At 55.0% G+C, this 7,147-nt stretch overlaps 1 protein-coding gene across 2 annotated transcripts in view; it reads left to right on the forward strand.

Annotated features, from left to right (window-relative positions):
* LOC139235601 (polycomb group protein Pc) overlaps positions 1-7,147 on the forward strand; it is a 67,593-nt gene that overhangs the window by 44,592 nt on the left and 15,854 nt on the right. The gene's annotated exons all lie outside the window — the stretch shown is intronic.

The raw sequence follows: 7,147 nt of genomic DNA on the forward strand, positions 1-7,147 counted from the left end.
GTCCCAGACCCGTTCAGGGCCAGTAAGAGAATGTGACCTAGGCCCGGGGTTAGTGATGGAGGAGCTGGTTGGTGCCATCCGTGACTTAGTGGGTAGCGCTCTCGTCCCCGAATCAGAAGCTGGTGGCTTCAAGCCGCACTCCACCGTGGGCCTGATCATCCTCAGTGTCGGCCTGGGAGCGAGCGGCGCACTGTCGGAGGTGCCGTCTTTTGGGTGAGATGTTTAAACGGAGGCCCCGTTCACCCCCTTAAGCGGACGGTCACTATTCAGGCTGCCTGGCTGAAAGTGCAGCATCACTAAAACACATGATCTGGTCATTATCTCTTGCTGTGTGAAAACTGGCTAGCACGTTTCCTACATTACAACAGTGACTACATTTCAAAAGTGTCGTATTGAATGGCGGAGGCAGCTCGAGGGGCCATGTGGCCAACTGCTATTTCATTGGCTGTAAAGCGTTTTGATACATCAGGTTGTGAAAGGCGCAATAGAAATGCAGTCTTACTTGCCTTGCTTTTGTTGAGAATTGGACTGACTGTGTTAGTGATGGAGGAGCAAGTATCTGAGAGTGGGACACACTGTGTGTGGGTGATGGAGGAGCAGGTATCTGAGAGTGGGACACATTGTGTGTGGGTGATGGAGGAGCAGGTATCTGAGAGTGGGGCACACTGTGTGGGTGATGGAGGAGCAGGTATCTGAGAGTGGGACACACTGTGTGGGTGATGGAGGAGCAGGTATCTGAGAGTGGGACACACTGTTTGGGTGATGGAGGAGCAGGTATCTGAGAGTGGGACACACTGTGTGAGGGTGATGGAGCAGGTATCTGAGAGTGGGACACTGTGTGTGGGTGATGGAGGAGCAGGTATCTGAGAGTGGGACATACTGTGTGTGGGTGATGGAGGAGCAGGTATCTGAGAGTGGGACACACTGTGTGGGTGATGGAGGAGCAGGTATCTGAGAGTGGGACACACTGTGTGTGGGTGATGGAGGAGCAGGTATCTGAGAGTGGGACACACTGTGTGTGGGTGATGGAGGAGCAGGTATCTGAGAGTGGGACACACTGTGTGGGTGATGGAGGAGCAGGTATCTGAGAGTGGGACACACTGTGTGTGGGTGATGGAGGAGCAGGTATCTGAGAGTGGGACACACTGTGTGTGGGTGATGGAGGAGCAGGTATCTGAGAGTGGGACACACTGTGTGGGTGATGGAGGAGCAGGTATCTGAGAGTGGGACACACTGTGTGGGTGATGGAGGAGCAGGTATCTGAGAGTGGGACACACTGTGTGTGGGTGATGGAGGAGCAGGTATCTGAGAGTGGGACACACTGTGTGGGTGATGGAGGAGCAGGTATCTGAGAGTGGGACACACTGTGTGTGGGTGATGGAGGAGCAGGTATCTGAGAGTGGGACACACTGTGTGGGTGATGGAGGAGCAGGTATCTGAGAGTGGGACACACTGTGTGTGGGTGATGGAGCAGGTATCTGAGAGTGGGACACACTGTGTGTGGGTGATGGAGGAGCAGGTATCTGAGAGTGGGACACACTGTGTGTGTGATGGAGGAGCAGGTATCTGAGAGTGGGACACACTGTGTGTGGGTGATGGGGGAGCAGGTATCTGAGAGTGGGACACACTGTGTGTGGGTGATGGAGGAGCAGGTATCTGAGAGTGGGACACACTGTGTGTGGGTGAGGGAGGAGCAGGTATCTGAGAGTGGGACACACTGTGTGGGTGATGGAGGAGCAGGTATCTGAGAGTGGGACACACTGTGTGAGGGTGATGGAGCAGGTATCTGAGAGTGGGACACACTGTGTGTGTGATGGAGGAGCAGGTATCTGAGAGTGGGACACACTGTGTGTGGGTGATGGAGGAGCAGGTATCTGAGAGTGGGACACACTGTGTGTGTGATGGAGGAGCAGGTATCTGAGAGTGGGACACACTGTGTGTGGGTGATGGAGGAGCAGGTATCTGAGAGTGGGACACACTGTGTGTGGGTGATGGAGGAGCAGGTATCTGAGAGTGGGACACACTGTGTGGGTGATGGAGGAGCAGGTATCTGAGAGTGGGACACACTGTGTGGGTGATGGAGGAGCAGGTATCTGAGAGTGGGACACACTGTGTGTGGGTGATGGAGGAGCAGGTATCTGAGAGTGGGACACACTGTGTGGGTGATGGAGGAGCAGGTATCTGAGAGTGGGACACACTGTGTGTGTGATGGAGGAGCAGGTATCTGAGAGTGGGACACACTGTGTGTGGGTGATGGAGGAGCAGGTATCTGAGAGTGGGACACACTGTGTGTGGGTGATGGAGGAGCAGGTATCTGAGAGTGGGACACACTGTGTGTGGGTGATGGAGGAGCAGGTATCTGAGAGTGGGACACACTGTGTGGGTGATGGAGGAGCAGGTATCTGAGAGTGGGACACACTGTGTGGGTGATGGAGGAGCAGGTATCTGAGAGTGGGACACACTGTGTGTGTGATGGAGGAGCAGGTATCTGAGAGTGGGACACACTGTGTGTGGGTGATGGAGGAGCAGGTATCTGAGAGTGGGACACACTGTGTGTGGGTGATGGAGCAGGTATCTGAGAGTGGGACACACTGTGTGTGGGTGATGGAGGAGCAGGTATCTGAGAGTGGGACACACTGTGTGTGGGTGATGGAGGAGCAGGTATCTGAGAGTGGGACACACTGTGTGGGTGATGGAGGAGCAGGTATCTGAGAGTGGGACACACTGTGTGTGGGTGATGGAGGAGCAGGTATCTGAGAGTGGGACACACTGTGTGGGTGATGGAGGAGCAGGTATCTGAGAGTGGGACACACTGTGTGGGTGATGGAGGAGCAGGTATCTGAGAGTGGGACACACTGTGTGTGGGTGATGGAGGAGCAGGTATCTGAGAGTGGGACACACTGTGTGTGGGTGATGGAGGAGCAGGTATCTGAGAGTGGGACACACTGTGTGTGGGTGATGGAGGAGCAGGTATCTGAGAGTGGGACACACTGTGTGTGGGTGATGGAGGAGCAGGTATCTGAGAGTGGGACACACTGTGTGTGGGTGATGGAGGAGCAGGTATCTGAGAGTGGGACACACTGTGTGTGGGTGATGGAGCAGGTATCTGAGAGTGGGACACACTGTGTGTGGGTGATGGAGGAGCAGGTATCTGAGAGTGGGACACACTGTGTGTGGGTGATGGAGGAGCAGGTATCTGAGAGTGGGACACACTGTGTGGGTGATGGAGGAGCAGGTATCTGAGAGTGGGACACACTGTGTGTGGGTGATGGAGGAGCAGGTATCTGAGAGTGGGACACACTGTGTGGGTGATGGAGGAGCAGGTATCTGAGAGTGGGACACACTGTGTGTGGGTGATGGAGGAGCAGGTATCTGAGAGTGGGACACACTGTGTGTGGGTGATGGAGGAGCAGGTATCTGAGAGTGGGACACACTGTGTGGGTGATGGAGGAGCAGGTATCTGAGAGTGGGACACACTGTGTGTGGGTGATGGGGGAGCAGGTATCTGAGAGTGGGACACACTGTGTGTGGGTGATGGAGGAGCAGGTATCTGAGAGTGGGACACACTGTGTGTGGGTGAGGGAGGAGCAGGTATCTGAGAGTGGGACACACTGTGTGGGTGATGGAGGAGCAGGTATCTGAGAGTGGGACACACTGTGTGAGGGTGATGGAGCAGGTATCTGAGAGTGGGACACACTGTGTGTGTGATGGAGGAGCAGGTATCTGAGAGTGGGACACACTGTGTGTGGGTGATGGAGGAGCAGGTATCTGAGAGTGGGACACACTGTGTGTGTGATGGAGGAGCAGGTATCTGAGAGTGGGACACACTGTGTGTGGGTGATGGAGGAGCAGGTATCTGAGAGTGGGACACACTGTGTGTGGGTGATGGAGGAGCAGGTATCTGAGAGTGGGACACACTGTGTGGGTGATGGAGGAGCAGGTATCTGAGAGTGGGACACACTGTGTGGGTGATGGAGGAGCAGGTATCTGAGAGTGGGACACACTGTGTGTGGGTGATGGAGGAGCAGGTATCTGAGAGTGGGACACACTGTGTGGGTGATGGAGGAGCAGGTATCTGAGAGTGGGACACACTGTGTGTGGTGATGGAGGAGCAGGTATCTGAGAGTGGGACACACTGTGTGTGGGTGATGGAGGAGCAGGTATCTGAGAGTGGGACACACTGTGTGTGGGTGATGGAGGAGCAGGTATCTGAGAGTGGGACACACTGTGTGTGGGTGATGGAGGAGCAGGTATCTGAGAGTGGGACACACTGTGTGGGTGATGGAGGAGCAGGTATCTGAGAGTGGGACACACTGTGTGGGTGATGGAGGAGCAGGTATCTGAGAGTGGGACACACTGTGTGTGTGATGGAGGAGCAGGTATCTGAGAGTGGGACACACTGTGTGTGGGTGATGGAGGAGCAGGTATCTGAGAGTGGGACACACTGTGTGTGGGTGATGGAGCAGGTATCTGAGAGTGGGACACACTGTGTGTGGGTGATGGAGGAGCAGGTATCTGAGAGTGGGACACACTGTGTGTGGGTGATGGAGGAGCAGGTATCTGAGAGTGGGACACACTGTGTGGGTGATGGAGGAGCAGGTATCTGAGAGTGGGACACACTGTGTGTGGGTGATGGAGGAGCAGGTATCTGAGAGTGGGACACACTGTGTGGGTGATGGAGGAGCAGGTATCTGAGAGTGGGACACACTGTGTGGGTGATGGAGGAGCAGGTATCTGAGAGTGGGACACACTGTGTGTGGGTGATGGAGGAGCAGGTATCTGAGAGTGGGACACACTGTGTGTGGGTGATGGAGGAGCAGGTATCTGAGAGTGGGACACACTGTGTGTGGGTGATGGAGGAGCAGGTATCTGAGAGTGGGACACACTGTGTGTGGGTGATGGAGGAGCAGGTATCTGAGAGTGGGACACACTGTGTGTGGGTGATGGAGGAGCAGGTATCTGAGAGTGGGACACACTGTGTGTGGGTGATGGAGCAGGTATCTGAGAGTGGGACACACTGTGTGTGGGTGATGGAGGAGCAGGTATCTGAGAGTGGGACACACTGTGTGTGGGTGATGGAGGAGCAGGTATCTGAGAGTGGGACACACTGTGTGGGTGATGGAGGAGCAGGTATCTGAGAGTGGGACACACTGTGTGTGGGTGATGGAGGAGCAGGTATCTGAGAGTGGGACACACTGTGTGTGGGTGATGGAGGAGCAGGTATCTGAGAGTGGGACACACTGTGTGTGGGTGATGGAGGAGCAGGTATCTGAGAGTGGGACACACTGTGTGTGGGTGATGGAGGAGCAGGTATCTGAGAGTGGGACACACTGTGTGGGTGATGGAGGAGCAGGTATCTGAGAGTGGGACACACTGTGTGTGGGTGATGGAGGAGCAGGTATCTGAGAGTGGGACACACTGTGTGTGGGTGATGGAGGAGCAGGTATCTGAGAGTGGGACACACTGTGTGTAGGTGATGGAGGAGCAGGTATCTGAGAGTGGGACACACTGTGTGTGGGTGATGGAGGAGCAGGTATCTGAGAGTGGGACACACTGTGTGTGGGTGATGGAGGAGCAGGTATCTGAGAGTGGGACACACTGTGTGTGGGTGATGGAGGAGCAGGTATCTGAGAGTGGGACACACTGTGTGTGGGTGATGGAGGAGCAGGTATCTGAGAGTGGGACACACTGTGTGTGGGTGATGGAGGAGCAGGTATCTGAGAGTGGGACACACTGTGTGTGGGTGATGGAGGAGCAGGTATCTGAGAGTGGGACACACTGTGTGTGGGTGATGGAGGAGCAGGTATCTGAGAGTGGGACACACTGTGTGTGGGTGATGGAGGAGCAGGTATCTGAGAGTGGGACACACTGTGTGTGGGTGATGGAGGAGCAGGTATCTGAGAGTGGGACACACTGTGTGTGGGTGATGGAGGAGCAGGTATCTGAGAGTGGGACACACTGTGTGGGTGATGGAGGAGCAGGTATCTGAGAGTGGGACACACTGTGTGTGGGTGATGGAGGAGCAGGTATCTGAGAGTGGGACACACTGTGTGGGTGATGGAGGAGCAGGTATCTGAGAGTGGGACACACTGTGTGGGTGATGGAGGAGCAGGTATCTGAGAGTGGGACACACTGTGTGGGTGATGGAGGAGCAGGTATCTGAGAGTGGGACACACTGTGTGTGGGTGATGGAGGAGCAGGTATCTGAGAGTGGGACACACTGTGTGTGGGTGATGGAGGAGCAGGTATCTGAGAGTGGGACACACTGTGTGTGGGTGATGGAGGAGCAGGTATCTGAGAGTGGGACACACTGTGTGGGTGATGGAGGAGCAGGTATCTGAGAGTGGGACACACTGTGTGGGTGATGGAGGAGCAGGTATCTGAGAGTGGGACACACTGTGTGTGGGTGATGGAGGAGCAGGTATCTGAGAGTGGGACACACTGTGTGTGGGTGATGGAGGAGCAGGTATCTGAGAGTGGGACACACTGTGTGTGGGTGATGGAGGAGCAGGTATCTGAGAGTGGGACACACTGTGTGTGGGTGATGGAGGAGCAGGTATCTGAGAGTGGGACACACTGTGTGTGGGTGATGGAGGAGCAGGTATCTGAGAGTGGGACACACTGTGTGTGGGTGATGGAGGAGCAGGTATCTGAGAGTGGGACACACTGTATGTGGGTGATGGGGAGCAGGTATCTGAGAGGGGACACACTGTGTGCATTGGTGATGAGAGCAGCTGTCCCTTTTACATCTGCTGATTGGGGGAGGAGTAGAATACTCTTTTCTTGAGGAGGCAGGTATCTGAGAGGACACACTTGTTGTGGGGATGGGAGCAGGTATCTGAGAGGGGGACACATCTGTGGTGTGGGTGATGGAGAGCAGGTATCTGAGAGTGGACCACACTGTGTGTGGGTGATGGAGGAGCAGGTATCTGAATTGGCAGCAAATGACGGACCAGTGCAATGGTGATGAGCAATATTTTTCTGTTTGTGTATCCTGAACTCCAGCGTCATAAATCTATCGAGAGACCAGCTGCCATGTGACATTGGTTGAAGTTCGTCCTTGGGTCTAGAACAGCCTGTGCCCTTTTACATCCCCTGCTTAGGGACTTCAGCTGTGAGGGGCGGGGGGAGGTGGTGAGTGAGTAGG

The sequence above is a fragment of the Pristiophorus japonicus genome, chromosome 23, assembly GCF_044704955.1.
Source record: "Pristiophorus japonicus isolate sPriJap1 chromosome 23, sPriJap1.hap1, whole genome shotgun sequence".
Lineage (NCBI taxonomy): Eukaryota > Metazoa > Chordata > Chondrichthyes > Pristiophoridae > Pristiophorus > Pristiophorus japonicus.